Genomic DNA, 24392 nt, shown 5'->3' with positions numbered 1-24392 from the left:
TTTTTGTTCAGCCTGAGAGCTGAGAATGATTTTTACATTTTCAAATGGTTGAAAAAAGTCAATGAAATAATATTTCATGACATGTGAAAACTATATGAAATGCAAGCATCCATCAATAAAGTTTTATTAGAATACAGCCACATTTGTTCTTTTACATCTCATCTATGGAAGTTTTCTGGCTACAACACTAGAGGCGAACAGTCATAACAGAGACCATATGCCTCCACAAAGCCTGAAGTATTTGCTCTCTGGCCCTTAACGGAAAAAGTTTTCCAACCCTGTCCTAGAGCCGCCTCCCTACTCTGTCAGTGGTCTTTATGCCTACATGGGGCATACTGTTCTGCCTCTTCCAGCCTCCCCATGTTCTTAAAGAAGGAACTGACAATATACACTCTTCATCTTCAGGAATTTTCTCATTGTATGTCTTGGCTCTTATCATCAATTTAAATATTATTTCCACTATTAAAAAAATAAAGTAAAGCTCAATGAAGAGATTAGAGAAAACAGAGATTCTCCATTGGTATCCTTGAAATAATACCATAACAGAATGAATGGCTCGATGGTACAGAGACCTCCTCCTTCCCAGAGTTACCCAAGGAAAGTTAGGGACTCCAGAATGTCAGGAGGATGGTAGAGAAAAGAAATCAAGATTCTTTGAAATATTGACTTCAAAGTTTAGTCCAAACTCAAAATCAATGATTTATTGATTTATATTTTCTACTCTGCCTAGCTAGAAGTCTATAGAGATATCTTCCCCTGTGCCTTCTACCCACAAAATGCATCCAAAAACCAACTTCTGAGTCCAATACAGAAACAATACTTGTATAAAAAGGAACTACATTTGAGGACCCTGAATCCTTCTTTTGCAGCAGTGATCATAATGTAATCACAGTGACACTTCTGTGATTATCTCTTTAATTCTACTTCTTTCCAGGCTTTCTCATCTTGGGTCCTCATCTGAACCACAAAACCCCCCAAAATGCACTGAGAATTATCTTCTCAATTATCTCGAGAGATGTGACTCTATGCAATTGTGGGAGCTAATGATTCTGCTGATGTGAGTCTGTTATTTGTTTAAGTGAAGCCTGCAGGACAGGCAATTAGCTGGAAAGGTAGGCTTGAGGTGGGGAAGCAAGGGCAAGCTAGAATCAATCACAAGACTGACCTGGAATTCACACTGGTCTTTGATCATTTCCAAGGCTCAAACCTTGAGGACAGAGGTTCCTGCTATGGCCCATGCAGCCATGCAGGGTTCTTTGCTTAGAAGGACCTCATGCTTATTTTAATGCTCTGCTATTTCTATCTTAAAATTTTAAATAACTTTTGAATAAAAGAGATCTCATTTTCATTTTACGCTGGGCTCCACAAATTATGTAACCAACCATGCCTGCTGGAGAAACTGGTGCCCCTCATCATACACTTGGCTTAGGAGCTGGAGGAGCAGAAGCAGAAAATCCAACACCATCTACAGACACTGAGGACCCAATCATCTCCCAACACCCACAAGAGAAGCCAGCAGGTAAACAAGTGTGAGCTCCAGTGTGGTCTCATGCCTAGCAGTGACCTCCTCACAGAAAAGAAATATGGCTGCTCCTTCACTTCCAGCTTCCAAATCCACCCCCCTCCCCGCCGCCCCCAAAGCACACACACACAAAACATCTTCAGTGGCCCACAGTAACAAGGAACTCTACAGAGAAAAGAATTCTGGGAAATGCAATTCAAGCTCAGTGACATCACTCTGCTGCAAACTCACCATTCAAGCAAAGCCTTTGTGTGGACAAACCATTTCAGACAAATCCAGTGGGAGGCAGTAAGTGGAATGGAAAAAAAAAACAAAAAAAATGGATTCAAAGCTCAGATCCACCACTTATTGACTAAAACTCTAAGCAAGTCGATGTCCCTGAGGTTCAGGTAACTCACCTCTAAAGTAAATGTTACAATACCTACTTGAAGAATCATTGTGAGAATTAGATAAAATATTTTTAACATACTTAAAACTGTTCCAGGAAATGCTGTTCAAGCTTAAGAAAAAAATTCTGCATTCACAGGTAAAACATATAGACAAATAATCAATCTAAAGAATGGGTTATGATACTTAGTTGAGAGGATTAGGGCCCTTTATAATCCTTTTGCAGTCACCACTAGAGCAATCTCCCCAAATCTCCCTGGAATACCCCAAATGACAGAAAAAAGTAAATGTGTTCCTCCAGCAGCTTCTTGCTATAAGTGCAAAACTCCATTAAGTCTTATTTTATCTTGAAAAATCCATGTGACTCTTATATTCTGTTATAGAATTGTATTTGTTTTAATGTAAACATTTTATGTTAAATTAGTTAGCAATTAGTTAGCAAATGCAAATATTTTAAGGATGTACTGATGAACAAAGAAGCAATGATCCCATCTACCTAGAAAATGGATGAAAAGCACAGATGTTCTAGAATAGGGAATTCTGCAGCCACAACTCCAGCTCTCAGTAGAGTCAAGGCTAAAGCCAATGTGAGTATGCAAATAAGCTACTTTGAACATAAAACCTTCAACAAGTACATAGGCCTCCTCCAGGAAGCCCTCTTAGAACCAGTAAATCCTGACCTCTTAGTTTCACAGCACTTTTTACCTAGGCTTCCTTCAACATAATTCATGGGCTACCACCCTCCCAAAGCCCAGATTCTGCAGCCCTGGAAGGCTAGGACAGTATTTAAAAAGTAAAATAAATTGCTGAGATCTTTTATTATTAAAGCACTGAGTGAAGCTTCACTCAGTGCTTTACTCATACAAAGCATGCTCAATAAATATGTATTAATCACCAGATGACCACTCTTCTCACCATGAATAATTGAGAAGGGCAAAAATTATCCCAAACCAAAACTAAGCTTAACAACATTTCAAATCTAAGGACTGAAAGGGTGATTAAAAGCCATTGCATTATGAGAAAATGTGTTTCCAGTGTAAAAAAAAATTCATTTGCCAAGCATTCCAGGTTTATTTTGATTCAAAATGGGACTAGACAGTTAAAAAAAAAACCATGATATTTTGTTCTTTACAATTTTGGTCATCCCCAGGGGATAGAAACTGTTCTGGTGTCACCTTTCCATCTTTATTCAGTGAGTTTTATCAGTGTGACTCAGACAGAAAATGTCCTCTAAGAGCTGGATTTACTTTGGTCTAAAAAGAGAAAATCTGTGAGACTGTGACAGTGTTGCTAAAACAAGAAAGATTTTTTTCCTTTCTTTTAATTAACAATAAGTGATTCTATGTGTATTTTTTAGTGTACTTTTTCCCAGCTGAACACTGGTCATAAACCTGACAACCCCTGATTTTGTTGTTTGTACTGACATTCTCCAGTCCATAGATTTTAGTAAAATTACCAACAACTTTTCTTGATTCTGTGATATTCAGTGATCACTGTATGCACAGATTGAGTTCCACAGTGGCAAATAAGTATGAATAAATATTTTAGGTACCTTAATAGGCTTATTTGTATCATTTTTTTTCTTAATAAGAGAACATTCTTGCCACATTGGTCAACTGCAGCTACCAAAAGTGGTTTTAGATGGTTTCCACAACGCGGAATTTGAATAGCTTCACAACTGGCTCCCTTGATGCTCTGTTCACTCTGCCTTCAATGTCCTTACCCTATTTCTGAACATTCAAGTGTTGCTGCCTTTCATTTTTCAGCTTACACACTGCCACTTCCATGAGGTCTTTCCAGATATCCCCTTCACTGTAATTGAGCCATAGACAGTAGTTAGCATTATTAATACTATTACTGTCAGCAATGTGTACCTCTAGCTTGACTGCCCTAAAACACAATTCCAAAACACTAACCCATGCACTTGGGGCCTTCCCACTGTCCCTCTCTGCATGCCCCTCTTGCAGCATCACCTGCCACACATTTTGGACTCACTCTGACTTTGGTAGTGGGAATTGGAAAAACAAAGTCTGAGAAGCCCTGGTACCACTGCCCTGATCTATCACAGTGGCTCATTGCCACCTTTGATCATCATGTGAATTTCTTGCTCAAATTAGAGATTATAGCAGTGAGCAGTGCTTCCTAATTTCATTTTTCTCCCCCTTTTCAGGATCCTTGATATGCCACCATTTTCAGTCTCTGAACAGCCTAAAATCTAATTTTTGCCAGCTGATCAAATGGACTGTGAGGAGAAAATCCATAAGTAAGACCTAGATGTCAGACTAATAAACCTGCAGAGAATTGTGTTTAAATTCCATTGAGATGATACAAGTTTGCTAACTGGAATCCACGTATAATGACAGCATATTTTTCATCACTAAAATTCCATTGTCATTAACTCATTATCTGAAAGATTAGCCCATGATCACTTCAGATGAAAACTAACTGAAAATGTAAGGAGGCATTTCAACTTATTTCATTAAAAATGTTATATCATTAGGTGTTATTGATGAGGTTAATCACGATAATAAATTAGACTTTATGAAACTTTATTTAAAGAATTTAGATTGTTTTCTACAACAAAACTTGTTTGAATAACCTCCTCCTGTAATTACCAAAGAGGGCACCGACTGCTCATATTTTAAAGAGAAAAAAGGAACAAATTAGTTACATGATATACCATCTATGTTTTGGCGGAGGAAGAAAAATGGGAGACAGAAAAAAAAAATAAATTTGAACACAAAGCACTAGCTCTGAAATCCAAGCGTACAGACCTTATCCATTTTTATCTTTACCGTATTCTCCACCTTCAATGTGGCCCTTAACACAATGTAAATATAAAATTTGCTTTTTGATACAACTCCTAACCAGTTTACTGAAAAATATTTCATCAGTATAATTTTCTAGGTAACTTTTTAAACCTTTATTTTATTTTTTAACTTAAAAACCTTTAAAAAAGCATTAGTATAATTCTTAAGCTGTGTTTGTCAATACAGTATAGGAAACACGTAAACTGTGATCTCAGTGAATCCATTTTTTTACCACATTTTAACCTCCTTGACGATAAGAATATTTCATGTATCTTTTTATCCTTAAGAAACTATATCACAAAGAGTCAGTGTTTAAAATCATTTATATATTCCCTAGTTTATTTTAAGAAGGCTTAGGATGAAATTCTAAATTGGTTAACAAACAATGCAAACATCTTGAAACACTTAGTCATGGATAAACTCGATAGTATTGTTAATATCACTGATATAAAGATAACTTTAGAATATATAATCTGAAAAATATTTTTTAAAATACCACCTTAGGAGCAGACTTTTATTATTATTATTATTCCCTTTCTATTAATGTTGTCAATAAAAGTCTATTTACTTAAAGATTCCAAGTGGAAGACCATCAACTTTCAGATTTAGTGCTGCCAGTCTGAGTATCTTCAATCCCTCACTGCTAGCCCAGCACATAGAAGGTGTTAAGAAATGTTCTTAATGAAAAATAAAGATTCACTGCATATTATATTATGTGCATGTGGGCAAAGACAAAAGTAATGATACAGGATTGTAAATTTATGTTATTCCTGAAACAAATTGGTGCTTTCATCTTCATCTTTAGCAAAGACCTATACGTGAATCAGCTAACTGGTATTTTGACTTGCAGTACAATTCAGAATCATGACACTCATTGGCAGGTGCAGAAAGTATGGTAAGGACTATGTATATTGGAAATCAATGCCCCTTAAGAAAATAATACAGTAAGATATAAATCCAGATATTCTGCCAGCTGACTCAAGTTCACTTAAACTGAACACTCGAATGAGGAAGGCCTGATTGAACAATCAGGAGGAGGCTGTGAATTCTGGCCCCTGCCACCAAGTTGTAAAGGTATCCCACTTTACATGTTTTCAGAGGGTCACCTTTGATGTGAGAGGGAGAGAAGGAGAAAGAGGAGAGAGGATGATAGTATAATGTCTTGCTTTGGCAAGAAAAATAACTTCCTATAAACATTGGAGGTAGAAAATTCTCCCTGTATAACAGGCATGGTTTCATAACATTCCTGAAACAGACAAACCATGAATTGCAATGAATGTTTCATTCTTTCAGAATGCCATAAGTACTAGAAGTTAATTTATGGACTCGCCTGAAATGTAGATGCTCAATCTGAGTCCTCTGACAGCCTCACTATTTTAAAAGCAAGTTGGATCCAGCGCTCTTGAAGATGGAGAGGCAGCCGAGAACCACCTTCCCTAATTGCCTGATGAAGACTCCTCTTGAGTTGAGACACCAGCTTACTGGTTATTGTGTCTAATGAGTAAATTTGCAAGCCTCCCATTTTAAATGAGTTGTGTGCATTTATTTTACACAAATGAAGAGGTTGGGTAAAAGATTTTCTAATTTAGCCTTATCTTTTACACAATTTTAGACAAAGCAGAAAAAAACAACTTTTAAAAACTGGCCGATGTATTTTAATGTTTTTGTTGTTATTTTCTTTTTTGGGCAGGGAGATAAATAATAGGGCAGGGAGTTCTTTGTGAGGTTTTTCTGCTCATTAACAATTATATAACAAAGATGCCCCAATCTGCATTTTATAACTGTATGTTATTGACATTCATACTCCTAGGACCTGTCTAGCTGTCGAAGACTGGCTTTTATTTTTTCCCTAGTATTTGGAGTCTCAAATGGACAATGACAGCAGTCCCAGCCTTACTGAAGCTCATCAAACTGCCTCATTCAAAGTGATGACTGAGTTGGATTCAATCCAAGGACTCAGCTACCAGTATTAACCCATCAAATGTTGCAGCTCCTCAGATGCTCTAATCATTAGGGTGGGATTAATAGGCACGCTCTGCCACAGCCTCAATGCCTAGGAAATCACGCCGGGAGAATGCAGACGTTTAAACAGGCTGAACTTTAATCACACCAGGCAAAAAATGACAGTCTGGAAATTAACTCAGGAGGATAAAGTTGGAAAGGAGATTAAAATAGCCTGGGTGTTTATCAACAGATTGTACAATATTAGCCAAGCAGATTCCCCAAACTTCTAGTGAGAATCCCTGTCATGGGTGCCTTCCATGCTCTTTCTTTGAAAATAAACGATGAAGCATTTGCATAGCCCCCCCGACCAAAAAAAAAAGAAAAGCAGGTAAGTAGCTACTGGTGTAATAGGTAACAAACACAAATTTCAGAGAGAAGAAACACATAGATAAAGACAGAATTGTAAGGTTCTTCAACAGAATTTAAAATACTTTCTGCTCCAAGTCTGCACATGTCCAAATAAATCACCATGCACTTGAGCTATACTGGGCTACTTCTTTTTTTTTTTTTTTTTTTTTTTCCTGGCTGTAATAAGCATGCTTGATTGTCAGGCCCTGCTGTTCTCAGGGCCAAATCAAAAATACAATATTAACTTCTTTCAAAGATGCAGCCACCAAAGCAACAGAAGAATGCAAATAAATCAATTCTGCATGCTTAAGCCCATCTCCCTTTCATGCAAGCCTAGTGATGGAGAGTGATTCTCTTTCCCCAACTCTGCCTTATCATTTTGAGGTATGAAAAATAGATTGTGTCACCGTAATGAAGCACAGGAAAAGGGAGCTTGTTATAAGCTGATTACAGTTTAGATTGAAGGACTGGTTCTCATTAGCTATTTTAGATTGGACAGCATCCTTGAGCTGTAGTAATTACTGAAAGTAATTTTTGAAAGGGAGGGTGGGGCAGCTGGTGCAAGGAGAAATTCAAACAGTTGCATGGGGGTTGGAGAGAGGAGTGGGAAAAGAGACCCACAGCCTGCCAGGTTATTACCCCAAATGCTAGGGCACAGTGAGGCAGCTGTGCTAGCCACTTTCTTGTCAGGCTATCCAGCAATGAGGAGAGAGTGCTTTGCATGAAGAAATGAATACAGCATAAGAGGCCTATTGAAGGTTCAAGTGGCAGGGTGGCTCACTGGAGTTACGCCTTCAATATGCAGAAGCTTGGTTTTCATCCCATAATAAATGTGATGAAGACAGGTTTCATTGCTATTTATGGAAGCAGACTTAAAAAGAAGATGCCAAGTGATAGTCAAGGTAAAATGACCCATTTTCTTGCTTCATTAAGGGGATTTGAGCGATTGACCATTTCCCTCATCACAGATAGGATGAAATATGCAACCTTGCCAGTCTTGGAGGTATGCTGAGCAAATCTCTACGTGTGTTGTGCCAAAGGCAAGTTTTTGATCCAGCATTTTCTTCAGTATAGGAGAGAAACCTCAGGGAAGAAAGTGTGTTATTTGTTTGTTGACTTGGGGGAAACTGGGAGTTTGGGAGGCCTGGTTTCCAATTCTAGATCTGCCACTCACTAGACAGCCAGAGACCCTGCATAAACCATTTAACCTCTCAGTGTGTCTGGGAAATAAAAGAAGCAAATTAGATGTTTTCTGATGTCCCTTACAGTTATGGATGTCTCTGATTCCAGTTATTATCTCTTCTAGCTAACTAATTTATTGACAGTGAGATAAAAAATATAAAGAGGAAAAAATTCTTCCCTTCTAAATCAAGGAACAAATTCTGCAAAAAACTAAAATGAAGGTCTCTTCTAAACATAAGAGATCTGGGTTGCACTTTGATGGGAAAAGAAGCAGCATTTACTGAGATTCTAATAATGTGCCACACTTTATATGCATGTTATTTAATTTGATCCCCCAATAACTCTACAAAGGACAGATGAGGAGACCCAAAAGTGCTATGTCACATGCCCATGGTGACATGGCCCACAGTGGGAGAAAAATGACACAGCCTATGAGGCTGTCCACCCAAATGAGCAAAATAGCCATGAAACAGAAGACTGATTCAATCAAAATTAGAGGAGGCATGGACAGCCACATTTGTAGCATGATTTGAGCAGCATCCGGAGCCTTCCTTTGCTCTACATACCTCTTAAGCTGTCAGAATGTTGCCTGGATTCCTTCCACTAAACTCCTTCCTTTGAGTTAATGAAGCCACCACCTCCAGGAAGCCCTGATTAAAATACAAATGTGTTACCTGGGAGGAATAAATTCATTAAGCCATTAGTAAAAATTAACAGTCTTTATAAAATTAACAGGCTGAATTTATCTGATTAGCCAGCTGTCATTCAGGAGAAAACAGATACCAAGGGGAGAACACCAAGTCAAAATTTCGCCTTCAAAGAAGAGATAGAGAAAGTCTGACACTCTGGCCACGGTTGCAAGGGGTCTGGGCCATGCGTGTGCCCCAGTTAGGGTTCCTTGGCAGCTAGACAGCCACAGGGAGGGCAGGAACAGATGGAGAGTGAAGATGAGAACAAAGTCGAAGAAGGGACTCCAGTGGGGGAAATGCAGGAAGAGGGGAGCACCAAAACACATTTAATCGCTTGACTGTTTGCTAAAGACTACAGGTAGCTCTCAGGATTCAGGACTTCTACATACATCATTATAGTTATAGAATTTAAAAAATAATTTAGTTCAGTGACTTTCAAATTGAAAAATCAAAAACCACTCCCACATCCAAACCTTCAAAATAGAGGAGGCCTACTTTTATCTGTGTTCTCTACTGGGCTTCTGTGTAATATATTGTCTGGAGAAAGGATTCAATTGCTAAGAAAGAAAAATATAGAGAAGGAAGGAAGGAAGGAAGGAAGGAAGGAAGGAAGGAAGGAAGGAAGGAAGGAAGGAAGGGAGGGAGGGAGGGAGGGAGGGAGGGAGGGAGGGAGGGGAGGGAGGGAAAGGAAGGGCTGGAGGGAGGGAGGGAGGGAAAAAGGAAAAAAAAATGGAAGAGGGAGAAGAGAAAACAGAAGTTTAGAAATTAGTGATCTAATCCAGGAATTGGCAAATCTTTTTTAGTAAAGGGCTGGACAGTAAATATTTTAGAATTTACAGCCATTAGTCTCTGTGGCGGTTTTGTGTAAATGAATGGCTATGGCTGTAAATAAAATTTATAAAACCAGGCAGTGGCTGACCCCTGATTCTAGACCAAGGACCTATCACCTTACAGCTAAAGGCAATGGTGCCCAAAATAGTTAACTGCACAAAGCTACTGAGTGGTTCCGTTAGATGGATACTCAGATCTTCTCCAGTGTATTTTTTTTTCTACAGAATCTCAATATAGACCTATTTGAACTTAAAATATTAGTTACACCTTGAAAAGAAGGTGCTCACAGATACTTGGAGATACAGGTCTGAGTTCAGGCTTTCACTCAAGAGTAAGGTCTATTTAGGTTAAAATTGTGGTCACTGCCTAGAGGCAACAATAGAAATTGTGGGCTTGGACAAAGTCACTGAGGAAGAGCAGGAAGCAAGCATGTGTTGAGGCATGCAGGGAATGCCAGGTTTGCAGTGCCTTCACAGAAAAGGAAGCCAGTTTACACACACACACACAGAGACACACACCTGCACACACACACACACCTGCACACACACAGAGGAAAAATGATAGGAGAATCTGGACAAGTCATAGCACTGAGGTACTTCTTACATTCTTATGGTGGGAGTTGACATGAACTGTCTGTTTTATTTAGAAAACGAGCTGGTATGAACTCAGCAGCAGGGCTGGGGCTCCCACCAGGCCCCTGGCTGTGAGCTCCATCAACAGTGTGAAGCCTTTCCCCATTCTATCACTTTTTATTTTATTAACTTATTGTTGAAGCTAGAATTCATATTTTTCACATCAAAGCTTGGTACAAAATATCTCAAAATATCCTTCTAAATATCCGAGAATTACCACTTTGTTTTAGGTTACTTAATCTTCTCTCCATTCCAGTGTCAAATAAGGAGATGAAGAGAGATTATTCGTATTCAGTGATTTTCTAGAAAAGGATAGAATAGTGGACAAACGCAACTGAGGTGTGGCCATATGGTAAAAATATTCATGACCTAGTGAGTTCACATAATACAAATATACTTGTATTCACAATGTAATAAGTACCCTGCTTTTCTAGATGAAACAATTATATATTAGTTTTTGGAATTTTGTTAACATGATAATAATAACAACAGTAATGTTAGTAAAGGCTAACTAAGTGCAGATCTTGAGTTGGGTACCTCACATATGTGACCTCATTCAGCTTGCAGAATAGTGTTAGCACCAGCTGGAATGAAGAAGCTGAAGGTGAGCTGTTTAAGAAACTTGCCCAAATTCATGTGGTTACAAAGCGGCTGGGCCAAGCAAGATTTGAACCAGTTACATTTCATTTTTGTAGCTGTTGTGTGAAAAATGATCGAAAAGTTCTACAATTTTACCTGAAGCGTATATTTCTTTTTATATATTGTCCTATATTAACCACCCTGATATTAAAAGAAGAGACCACATTTTAAAATTTATTTTTATCATTATCTCAGATTTGAATAGTTAGCTCTAACTTTAAAATCCATCCTCTCAATACTTTTTAATTCAGTTTTTGCTCTTTCTATCAATATATATCTCTCCTCCTCTCCTTCTCTCGCTTGCTGTCTCCCTGCCTCTCTCCCTCTCTTGCTCTGTCTCTCCCTCTCACACACACACACATGCAACCACACAAACACACTGTCTCTTTCTGTCTCTTTTACCTTCATTATCTCTTTGTCCTCATGTGTATGAGCGTGTGGTGTGTCCCATAAAATAATCCTCACCTAGACAAATGCTGTAGCCTGCCCACTGATGATCTCAGCCCCACTCATTTCCTTGTTTACTCTGCAACCAGAATGATGTTTTCACAATGCTTCAAGGACTTCCCTTTGCTTTGAGCTTGGCTTTAACACAGCTTCCAGCCCTGCCCCTTCCTCTCTCCTTACACTCCTGGCCTCCCCTTTCCCCGACTGTCCCTTCTCTCTGTCCTCCAGTGACAGAGGCCCACTTTCATTCCTCAAAGGACTCTCAGTCTCTTTGTCCACAAGGCCTTTTAAATGTGCTGTCCCTCACAGGGGAAGCTGTTCACACCTGGATTGTGACCCACCTGCTCTGTCCCATCCCAAACCTATTCACTCTTCACATCTCCATCAAAACAGGCACCCTAGGGGCTGCACTCCCTCATTTCCAGGCTAGGGCATTCATCCCCATGATGCATCTCATAGCAAACAATAGCACTTCCATAATTAGAAATTACATATGGATTGGCTTGATTATTTGTTTCTGAGCCTCCCAGGAGGCTTAAAATTCTACAAAGGCAAAGACCATGTTTGTTTTCCCTAATCTTGCATTTTATACAGGGTCTGACATAAAATAGGCAAAAACCATTTGTTAATTAAATAATTACAACTTACTTAATTAAACTGCACCTCTACATTTTCAATACCACTGTTGAAACTTTCTTCCCCAAATTCTGAGCTAATTATAAAATACATTTTAAATTGTATCCTCACGTCTTAATATCAGGGTGGTTAACATATTAAAATGAACGATTAGAAAGACAATGAAAAATGTCAGGTAAAATTGCCTTATGTGCTTCGATATCTTTTTTTTGTAGAAAAACAGTGAAAAGATGAAATTTAGCTGCTTGACATATTCCCAAGCTACTAGAGAAAAATATATATTGCGCAAGAGAATCAACTCTTTTTTTCCTTGCATAGCCACTGGATGTTTCCTGGGAGAATTCAAACTACTGTGCACAAAAGCACTTTTTCATGGTGCATAGTCTCCCAGGTATACAGAAATTCACAAAGCAAAAGTCAGAGATCCATTAGAGAAACCGAGAGGAGAACTTCACCAACAAACAGCCTCAGGGCCTTGGCCCCATCAGTCCCATTCCATCCTGTGTCCCTTGATATGGTTTGGCTATATCCCCACCCAAATCTCATCTTGAATTGTAGCTCCCATAATTCCCACATATTGTGGGAGGGACCCGATGGGAGATAGCTGAATCATGGAAGCGGTTCCCCGCCACCCCCCAATCCTGTTATTGTGATAGTGAATAGCTCTCACAAGATCTGATGGTTTTATAAGGTAATCCCTTTCACTTGGCTCTCATTCTCTCTCTTGTCTGCTGCCATATAAGATGTGCCTTTTGCCTTCTGCCATGATTGTGAGACCTCTCCAGCCATGTGCAAATGTGAGTTCATTAAACCTCTTTTTCTTTATAAATTACCCAATCTCAGGTATGTCTTTACCAGCAGCACAAGAATGGACTAATACAGCCCTAGAATTAGGCTGGTCTAGAGTTTGGTTTTAAATATCTGTACCCACTGGAACTTTCTGCAGAGATCACTGGATGGAATTACTACTCAGCATGGCCCAAACTTGCAGCTTGACTTTACAAGTTTACATATCATGTCCCCATATGATTAATTTTAGTAACTGCCTTTTCTAAACACCTACACCTGAATTAAAATGCTAACGAGAAGGCACACTCAAATCATTCCCCAATGAACAGATGGGCCCCAGTGTTTCCAGCTATGGACTGTATGAAGCAACAGATTGTGCATCTTTTCACAAATCCTCAAATTAGAATTTTTATGGCATCACGAATTCAAAGATGAAGTCTGTTTTCCTGCAAAGGAGATTTTGTGCTGACCTGATGCCAGCCTCTAAGCCTCTTCCTCTGGCAGGGCGCGTTGCAAATAAAAAATGCTTTACCATGTATTCAATTAGCTATCGCTCACAACCATTCTGGCAGTTAAGATGACTGTTATTTATGTTTTATGATTCAGTTAACTTGCTCAAAACATACCCTGAACAATTTCTTGGTGTCTGATTTCAGACCAGTTCAACTGGGCTAGACCCACCTGCAGCAATGTATTCTACATCGTCTTAGGAACACACCTGACTATCATGGTATTAACAGTGGGCTAGGCACCTGAATGCCCCTTGGCATTTGCAAGATATGCATGCAGAGGACTTCTGCTGCGACCTCCTGCTAATCCAATCAATTAGTAAGCAGGAGATGGAAGTCTGACGGCACTCATGCAGGTGTACCTGCTCTGGCAAGGGAGGAATCACATCTAACCCAGCAGAGAATGGGAAACTTGCTTAAAGGGCTGGAAACTTCAGTTTCAGGGAGTAACCTCTCTTCTCACGGCATCACTCAAACACCCTTCTGCAGGCTTCTTAAGAGGCAACTGGAGAATCTAGAATACTCACCAATATATAAAATGCGCTATATTTATTCACTGGAATGGTATTCAGAAGTTAAAATCAAATAATTAAGTTTACATAAATCATCATGGATAAATTTCAAAAATAAATTGTTGAGTAAAACACAACTTGCAGACAACATACACAGTATGAGGCAATTTGTGTACCAAAAAGCACATATGCACTTCATAGTAGAAAACCTTTTATTTTCTATGTATAGGCATACCTCAGCGATTTTGAAAATTTGGTTCCAGACCACCGCAATAAAGTAAATATCACAATAAAGTGAGTCATATAAAGTTTTTGGTTTCCCAGTGTGTATAAAAGTTATGGTTAAGCTATACTGGAGTCTATTAAGTATGCAATAGCATTATGTCTTAATAATGTATACACCTTAATTAAAGAATATTTTATGGCTAAAAGAATGCTAACAATCATCTGAGCCTTAAGGGGAACATAATATTTTTGCCGTTGGAGGGTCTTGCCTCGATATTGATGGCTGCTGACTGATCAGAATGGTGGTTGGGTTGCTGAAGGCTGGGATGTCTGTGGCATTTTCTTATAATAAAATAAGACAACGGCGGAGTTTGTCACATTTGTTGAGTCTTCCTTTCACAAAGATTTCTCTGTAGCATGTGATGCTGTCTGATAGCATTGAACCCACCATAGAACTTCTTTGGAAATTGGAGCCAATCCTCTCAAACCCTGCTGCTGCTTTAGCCAATAAGTTTATGTAATATTCTAAAGTGTGTTGTCATTTCACCAGTGTTCACAGCATCTTCACAAGGAGTAGATTCCATCTCAATAAACCACTTCCTTTGCTCACCCATAAGAAACAACTTCTCCTTCATTAAAGTTTTATTATGAGATTGCAGCGATTCAGTTACATCCTCTGGGTCCACTTCTAACTCTAGTTCTCTTCCTACTTCCACCACATTGGCTATGACTTCAAAGTCATCCATGAGGGTTGGAATCAACTTCTTCCAAACTCCTGTTAATGTTGATATTTTCACTTCCTCTAATGAATCATAAATGTTCTTAATAGTATCTAGAATGATGAATCCTTTCCTGAAGTTTTTCAGTTTATGTTGCCCAGTTCCACTAGAGGAATCACTATCTATGGCAGCTATAGCCTCATGAAATGTATTTCTTAAATAATAAGATAAGACTTGAAAGTCAAAATTACTCCTTGACCCGTGGACTGTGGAATGGATGTTGCGTTAGCAGGCATGAAAACCTCATTAATCTCCTTGAACATCTCCATCAGAGCTCTTGGGTGACCAGGTGCATTGTTAATGAGCAGTAATATTTTGAAAGTAATATTTTGTTCTGAGCAGTAGATCTCAATGGTGGACTCAAAATATTCAGTAAAACATGCTGTAAAAAGATATGTTGTCATCCAGACTTTGTGGCTCCATTTACTGAGCACAGGTAGAGTAGATTTAACATAATTCTGAAGAGCTCTAGGATTTTTAGAATGGTGAATGAACATCTGCTTCAAAAAGCAGCATTGAAAGCACCAGCTGCACTAGTCCCTAGCAAGAGAGTCAGCCTGTCCTTTGACTCTTTGAAGCCAGGCATTGATTTCTCCTCACCAGCTATGAAAGTCCTAGATGACATCATCTTCCAGTACAAGGCTGTTTGTCTACATGGAAAATATTTGTTTAGTGTAGCCACCTTCATCAATTATTTTACCTACATCTGGACAGCTTGCTGCAGCTTCTTAGCACTTGCTGCTTCTCCTTGCACTTTTATGTTACGGAGTCAGCTCGTTTCTTTAAACTTCATAAACCAACCTCTGCTAGCTTCAAACTTTCTTCTGCAGTTTCCTCACCTCCCTCCTTTGTAGAATTTAATAGAGTTAGTGCTTTGCTCTGGATTAGGCTTTGACTTAAGAAAAGGTGGTGGCTGTTTTGATCATCTGTCGAGGCCACTAAATAAAACATTTTCCATAACAGCATCAAGGCTGTTTTGCTTTCCTATCATTCATGTGTTCACTATAGTAGCACATTTACCTTCCTTCAGGAACTTTTCCTTTGCATTTATAACTTGGCTAACTGGCACAAGAGGCCCAGCTTTCAGCCTGTCTGGGATTTTGGCCATTCCTTCCTCACTAGGCTTAATCATTTCTAGCTTTTGATTTAAAGTGAGACATGTGTGACTCTCCCTTTTACTTGAACACTTAGAGACCTTTGTAGGGTTACTAACTGGCCTAACTTCAATATCCTTGTGTCTCAGGGGGTAGGGAGGCTGAAGAAAAGGGAGAGATGGGGTGTAGGGTTCAGTAGAGCAGTCAGAACACATACATTTATCAATTAGGTTCATCATCTTATATTGGCACAGTTTGGGGTACTCCAAAACAATTACAATAGTAGCATCAAAGATCACTAATCACAGATCACCATGACAATAATAATTAAAAATAGTATAATAATAATGAAAAGTTTGAAATGTGAGAATTACCATAATTTGACAGAGAGACACAAAGTGAGCTCATGCTGTTGGAAAAATCATGCTGATAGACTTGCTCAAGGAACGGTTGGTACAAACCTTCAATCTGTAAAAAATGCAGTATCTGTGAAGAGCAATAAAACAAAGCTCAATAAAATGAGGTAGCCTGCATGTAAATACACATGTGTAAACCATAAAAAAGTGATTTTTGTGCATATTAGTTGGAAATCTTTCAAGAATATTTAGGAATATTCTAAGGGAAAAGTGTATTAATATCCCAGAAAATTAATTTTTTTCCCAGTAGCTTAGGAATAAGTCAAATGGCTAAATTTCAGCTTTTGTTTTGGACATATTATCTAAATATATACATAGGTATTATATATATTCTTATATACTATATGTATTCTTATATACTGTATGTATTATATATAGTATATCCATAGGGGATTGGTTCCAGGACCCTCTGTGGATACCAAAATTGTGAATGCTCAAGTTCTGCAGTTAGCCATGTAGAATCCATAGATACAGAGGATCAACTATATATAATTATTTTAAAATCTAAAAGGACATATACTAAACTCATCAGCATGATTTTATCTGGATGGAGGGTTAAAGCTGATTGTCAAAGAAGCCATCCACATAATAAACAATTAGTAAAATTTCAAAAATTAAAACAATACAAAATGGAGTAAAATAATAGTAGCTAACGTGTACTAAATCTTCATCATGTCACACACTCTTTCCGCTGTTTTGCATGTTTTAATTTATTCAATCATTACACAACTCTTATGAGGCAGGCACTATCATTACATATAAACCCATTTTGTAAAAGTGGTGATCAATGCCCAAGGGTTAAGTATTCTATCCAAGAGCACCAAAAGTTGAAAGATGGTGACTGGAGGAGCTGGGATTGAGATCCAGGCAGACTGGCTCCAGCTTTGTGTTTAACCTCTGTGTTCTGAATGGCCCCTGAAGCTCTGCTCTGACTCACCAGAGGCCCTGCCAGCTCTGTTGGGAGACAGGCAGTTCCATCATCTGAGAGCAAAAATGCTGCAACATGTGCTTCACAACACTTGACTCTGCTTCTGGTGGGAGATCAGCAGCTCTTCATAGAAAACTACTCTCAACCTAACCCACTGCTATAAAGGAAGTCAAAAGCAGAACAAAGCACTGTTAACAAGGCAGAGAAAGGCCTGCCTCTTGACATTCCGGGGAACTAGCTTCTCTTAAAATAACTGATCAAGTTTCATGAAATATGGAATGTTTTCAAGACAAAAAAATGTAAAGTAGTACTTTCTTTTTCATTCAATGCATTTTAAGATTGGCTTTAAAGATATTGATCTGGCTTATGTGTTTGTTTTTTTCTCAAGGGAAAGATTGAATCATCTAAGATGTAGAGGCATAACTTGATTGGAAACTCAAAATGTAGTTTTTATCTGATTCAAAAATGTAGATAAAATAGGATGTCTCTTTATCTTCTTTCTTTTTGTGAACAGGTTTCAGATCAAAGGTCAATGAGCTGCTAAACATGGCAAATATGCATCTATTTCCTCTCCCTCTCCAAACTGTACAAAACTGACATAAACTCTCAGAGTAAAATCTCCAGTGGGGAATGAGAATGATGTGTTTAAGCATTTTAAACATTTTGTTGATGGGCATATGATAGAGATGCTGAAGGTCTAAAAGTACACAGAAAATAAGGCAAAAAGATTACAAAGTCATTTTTAACTCTAAGAAAAAAATAAAGAGGGTTAATTAAGAAAAAAATGGTATCTTTCTAGGTTATGACCTGGGTTAGCAAAGCATTATTTATAGCATCCAAAATGAAGAAAGAAAAGATGATGGATTTAAGCAAAAGAGAATGTGATATAACAAGAGTGGAGAAGAGACTGGAGAGGAAGTATAATGAAGAGTTGAGGAAGATACAAGTCTCCAGTCTTCCTCCACCATAGTGGGAAATCAATGTCCAAAAAAGGGAGCAGCTTTCTAATCAGGCTTTCATTTCCATTCCTCTCCAGGAACTAAGACCACAATTGCCTTCCACAGAGGCAAATCCAGTGGTCAATACCAGTTTCATCTTATTTGGCCCAATGTAACGTCTGCACAGTTTGCCATGCCTCTTTCTTAGCTGGCTTTCCACCTACATCATTATCTATTTATTCATTGTGTCTCCTTTGCTGGTTTTTCCTCATTCCAGGCTCTGTACCCAGCACAACCACTTCATGAACTCCACACTCTTATGTCTCTTTGACCTCCTCAGTCAGGTGCCTGCAGCAAGGTGATCATATCATCTGAACAGGGTTAGTGTTCAGGGTGAAAGGAAGATACTGATAATCAATACAATATTGATAATTTTTCATGACAACAAAGTAAACTAAGACTTTCCTAGGCCAACCAAGCTGTAAGTCACCCTTTCCAAGAGACATTTCAAAATTAACTAGCATGCCCAACTCTCGCGTCTCTCTCAAACTTGCTTTTCCTAAACTCTTACTTGCCTTTGTTAGTGGAAATCCCATTCTTCCAGTTCCTCAGGCCAAGAAGCTTGGAGTCACCCCTGTCTTCCTTCCTGCTAAGGTACTTACATTCAATCTATCAGCTACTCCTTCCAGCTTCTACCTTCAAAATATGTTCTAAGTCCCCCCATTTTCCACCCTCTCCTTGATCAGAGCAAACATTAACTCCTGGCTGGGCTGCAGAAGCATCCTTCCTGGTTCTTTCAATCCTGCCCCCCATCCCACCTGTTCTGATTCCAGGAAGCAGAGAGGTTCTTTCTAAATCTAAGTCCTATCTTAGGATCTTGTCTCTTTCCAACTTGAAACCCTCAGAGGCTCACTCAGAGTGAAAGCTTGAGGCCTTGACAGGTGCAAGGTCTTATAAAATCTGTCCCTGTGTACACCTCATGTGTCCTGTCTGGCCACATTGTCATCTAGGCACCCCTGCTCTCTCTACCCCAGCCTGTGATCCTCCTGGCTGTTCTTCATGCAACATATCCTACACATAAGGACACTGCATTTTGCGTTTTCTCTACCCGCAGTCTTCACCCGTAGATATTGTGATGGTTAATATTGAGTGTCAACTTGATTGGATTGAAGGATGCATAGTGTTGTTCCTGGGTGTTTCTGTGAGGGTGTTGCCAAAGGAAATTACCATTTGAGTCAGTGGACTGGGAGAGGCAGAACCACCCCCATTCTGGGTGGGCACAATCTGATCAGCTGTCAGTGAGGCTAGAATAAAGCAGGCAGAAGAACATGGAAACACTAGACTGACTCAGTCTTCTGGCCTCCATCTTTCTCCCATGCTGGATGCTTCCTGCCCTCAAACATCAGACTCCAAGTTCTTCAGCTTTTGGACTCTTGGACCTATACCAGTGGTTTGCCATGGCCCTCGGGCCTTTGGCCACAGACTGAAGGCTGTACTATTGGCTTTCCTACGTTTGAGATTTTGGGACTTGGAATGGCTTCCTTGCTCCTCAGCTTGCAGTCGGCCTATTGTGGGAACTTCACCTTGTGATTGTATGAGTCAATACTCCTTAATCAACTCCCTTTCATATATACATCTATTCTATTAGTCCTGTCCCTCTAGAGAACACTAATACAGATATGTTTACAAGTCACTCTCTCCGTTTTCTGGTATTTTTTTCAAATTCAAACATTACATTCTTCTTTTAACCTCCCTTCTCTACTGTGTTGAAAATTGTCCACCTCACTCTAACATTCCCTGTCCTTCATGCCTGTTTTGCTCTTCACTGTAGCATTACCATATATTATATATTTGTCTCACTGTGCTCCTCCCACAATGAGGATGTCAGCTCCATGGGGACAGTGACTTGACAATTTGATTCACTGCTGGGAGCCTGCACCTAGAGCTGAGCCTCATTAAATATTTGTTGAAGGAATGAAATAGGAATGTAAGCATGTTATTTAAAATATGAAGGTAAATCATCGAGGACACAGCTAGAAGAATTGAAGGAGGTTGCTACTGAGGACGCAACACTAGGCTGGGGCAGGGGATGGCTATTTTTATCATAAGCATTTTAGTACTAGCTGATTCAGAAACACAATTTTTCATTTCATTTCTTTAAAGTAAATTAATCTCATGAGCACAGGTGGATTAAGTCCCTCACAGCCCCAAACTCCTGGACTTTGTGTCAGTGACGCCAAGACGTTATCTTCAAATACTCACACTGTCCTGGAGTCACCAAGGCCACAGTCCATACCCCTCATGCTGGTGAAGGTGACAACAAGACGCGCCTTCCTTCACCTTGCCCACCCACCTCGGTCCACATCACCAGCAAAGCTCTCTGGACCTCAACTACCACTGTAGCTGTTCAGAGCAACCAGGTAAAAGCCTCCAAGGTTCACACTGAGGAGAGATGAGGAGAGAGGCACGAAGATTCTTGGGGAAGATACTTTTTTTCAAAATGTATGTTAAAGAAGCAGAGAAAAGATTCATTGTGTTATTCACGAAATGCTCATCTAGTGACTGGGAAATACCCTTTTGTTGAAAATATCTGATCTAAGGAATAAAGAAAGTGTTATCTGTGCAGAGACATAATGATTTCTGTTATGAGAAAATTAATTTGAATGTTAAAATAATCACTTCTCTTTGTCATTGTTGGTGATAAGGAGAAGAGGTAAGTGTAATAATGGTCTTGGTGCCACCTCAGTGTACGGCTTTTTTTTTTTTTTGCAACTAACTCCTGGCATAACTAATAGCAGTTCTCTAAAATAGATTTCACAGGAGACCAGGCATTTAATTTTCTCCCCACCCTTTTGTTAACTCCGAATCTTCCCCTCAGGCTATTTGGTTAGCTGTAGAATTAGGGAAAGCCAGGGTTGAGACGTCCCCTTGAAGAAAACTGACAGAGCTAGGGTTGGGAATAATGAAAATCAAACTTGGCAAAAATGGCTTTTCAGTATATTGAAAAGAGGATTGAATCCACCACGGATCAAGAAATCCCCTCATCAAATCCAATCTTGATTTTTACCTATGAACTGATTAGTCCCACCTGTCACTCAGCAATTTTTATCTCCCAGGCTCAGTGTATGAGCAATTTTGCTGTGGTTTGTCAATTTGGTGTCAGTCCACCGAGACCAGAATATTGTTCAAGGTGTTAAGAATCAAAAAGAGAGTTACTTAAATGCATTTTACATTGCCATAAGCAGATATTTAAATCATGTTTGTAAAGCCTCAACTTTTTGAAGAAATTACAGATTACAGCAAAAATGCAAAGATAATTATGAAGTCCCAGTGACACCACTGAATACAATTTTATTTTTACAATTTTTGTAGACCTCAAAGAAGGAGAAGTTTGATTTGAAAATATAGGTAACTACAAGAGTTCAGGGCCACAATATCAATACATCTTTGTAGCCTTTAAGTATCCTGCAAGTGAAACAAATTTGGAAAGACACTGCATGAGCAAATAAATCACTTTAGAAAAAAATAATGATTTTCTGTTTTTCATTAGCATTGTGCCTTTAAAATTGTTATTTCACATCTCACATTTTATCATAATATTTTTCTCTTGTTTGTTCTGCTGATAATGATTATCTTGATTTACGAACACAGCTAGAGAAGTTGAACAAGCCAAATACCTTTCCATATTAAAGACACTAAGTAGGTAAAACCACTGGGTGAGGAAAACAGATTTTCCCATCCGAAGCACTGATTACAGTCTTAGTTTCAGAAAACAGTAAGCAATATAATGACCTCCCAGTTATCCTCTGCTGATGAGATATAATCAACATTTTCCTTTTTTTTTTTGTCTCCAGCAGAGCATTTATAAATGGTCACCCTATTTAAAGTAAGTTATTATAGAATGAGAAATAATTATAGAACATTAGGAGAGAAAGTTATACCCATAACATTAAAGTTTGTTTTCCTTTACATCACATAGGGCTATCTCAAGCTCAATCTCTTACTTATATTTTTAACATACAGTTCACACTTTACACATGAATGTCTATGTAACACATCCACTAATTCTATTTGTAAATGCAATGGAAAGGAGTCAACCGAAAATATTATCACTTGGCATTAACTTATTTAACTGGATGTCCAGGCTTGAATTCAGAAAAGCATATTCTATTGGCATAATTCTCCTCCGCGGAAATTTCATTGAGAGGAAAAGATACATCTTATTTTGAACTTAAGGACTAATAAAATGATTCAGCATTAATCACCAACATTAAGCGGTTACTTGATGCCAAGCACCCTGCATATATCCCATTAAATATATGCTAAACCTTGCTGTAGCCCCATTTCTCAGATGAGAAGCTTGGGTAAAAAATAGGAATACTCTGGCTACAACTAAACTAATTTGACTGACCCAAGTATATTTTATTTTCCTTTACCTAAACAGCAGTGAAAACGCGATGCTGTCGGGATCTGGGGTAGTGGCTCAATGACATCATCTGAGAATCTGTTGTCTTTCTGTCTCGGAATCCTCAGCATGTTGGAATATGGTGAAAGGATGGTCTGCAAGATGATGGTTGCAGGACCTGGCAGCACGTTTTCTGTTTGTATCAGTCAAAGCTGATCAGGAAAATAGAAAATTTTCTAGGCATTTTAAACAGAAAAAGGATTTTATTGGAATTGAGTGCTTACGGAATTGTTGGCAGGGAGGTCTGGAAGAATGGAGGTCTCTGGAGATTACTGCTGGAGTGTTCAATACCTCACTCATGACCTGATAAGAGGAACCACTTAATTATTTCCAACAAAAGGAAGATGTTGCCCTCAAAGCGTCTGGGTCCTCTGGCTCCTGGTCTTTCATCTTGTTAATCTGTCTTTCTCTGTTCCTCGGAGCTACTCCATCAGTCAAAAGGATTTTCTACAAAGTCCTTTTAATTTTCTAAGAGAGTGTTAAGAAATAAGGAGGTGTTATCTGCCTAGGTTTCTCAGCCCTCTGCTTGTGAGGTTTCCTTCTTTTTGTTTCAGTAGTTCTCCCTTTCCCTCGATGAGGAGGGGCAGAAAGAGAGACCTGTCACGTTCTAGGGCTCACTGCTTCCTTGGAACACAGCGGAAATGGACTCTCTCTTTTATTTCAGGGCAGATTGGCAGTGATGACATCCAAGAACAGCTATCCTTTTCTCAATTTGGATGCTGAGAGTGGGGTGTTCTTTCTTCTTCAACAGAAATATTTGATGCAGCCAGCAAGCGTAATTTATCATGACACAGAGCAAAATAGAAACATTCTTGCTGAACACGCCCGGCCTTTATCTCCTCCTCTTATTGATACATACAGGGTATCCCTGGAGAATCAAAGCCAATCTTGGTGGCACATGCTCCCCTGGTAGCAATTTTATCTAGCTCATATTTTTTTCCCAGATGAAGGAATGATTACCACCTGACAAAAGGACAGCAGAAGCAGAGGTTTCCAAGGATTTCCTAGCAAACTCTTAAAACAGTGACTGACTCTGTGACTTTGGACAAGTTACTTAACATCCTTGAAGATCCACCTACTCTAAAAATAATGGAAATATTTCCAAGCACACAGTCACTGTGAGGGCTAAATCAGGCATTTAGGAGGAGGGGTAAAGCACAGATGACAGTGTTTGTATCACCTGAAGCTCTTACTCCAAGTCACAGGCAGCTTTTACTTCCCCAGGTGACACTCTTGTTTGGACTCTTGTATAAAGGTCATTCCTTGGGGAAACAGGGCATAAATCCACGTGATTCAATAATTGTAACCTACATCTATGTAGCTTCTTTTCAAATAAAGAAACCAACCTCCAGTAACCTCACTTTTATATTTCACTGCAGTCACATTACATATCAATATTATATAAGAAAATGCAGCTACGTATGCTTGCTCCTTTTTGTACCTTAAAGGAATCTAAAGTTTCATTTTGCTGTGGCGTTCTTTTATTTATTAAATATTTTTATAAGCATTACTTGGCAGTTGTATCCATACACCCAGAAATAAAAAAGTATGCTGTATTTTATAGCCAAGTTAACAGTATCTTTTGACTACTTTTGATGTTTGCCCTATGC

General features: G+C 38.9%; 1 long non-coding RNA gene across 1 annotated transcript; it reads left to right on the top strand.

The window, feature by feature from the left end:
* Window positions 1-1754: 1754 nt before the first annotated feature.
* On the top strand, window positions 1755-6240 carry LOC109025925 (uncharacterized). Its single transcript, XR_002004881.4, has 3 exons — window positions 1755-1911; window positions 4080-4362; window positions 6013-6240. It is a non-coding gene; the product is annotated as an uncharacterized lncRNA (long non-coding RNA).
* The last annotated feature ends 18152 nt before the right edge of the window (window positions 6241-24392 follow it).

This window comes from Gorilla gorilla, chromosome 11, assembly GCF_029281585.2.
Source record: "Gorilla gorilla gorilla isolate KB3781 chromosome 11, NHGRI_mGorGor1-v2.1_pri, whole genome shotgun sequence".
In the NCBI taxonomy this organism is placed as follows: domain Eukaryota; kingdom Metazoa; phylum Chordata; class Mammalia; order Primates; family Hominidae; genus Gorilla; species Gorilla gorilla.
The sequence above is the reverse complement of the archived record's forward strand: the minus strand, read 5'-3'. Positions and strand labels throughout refer to the sequence as shown.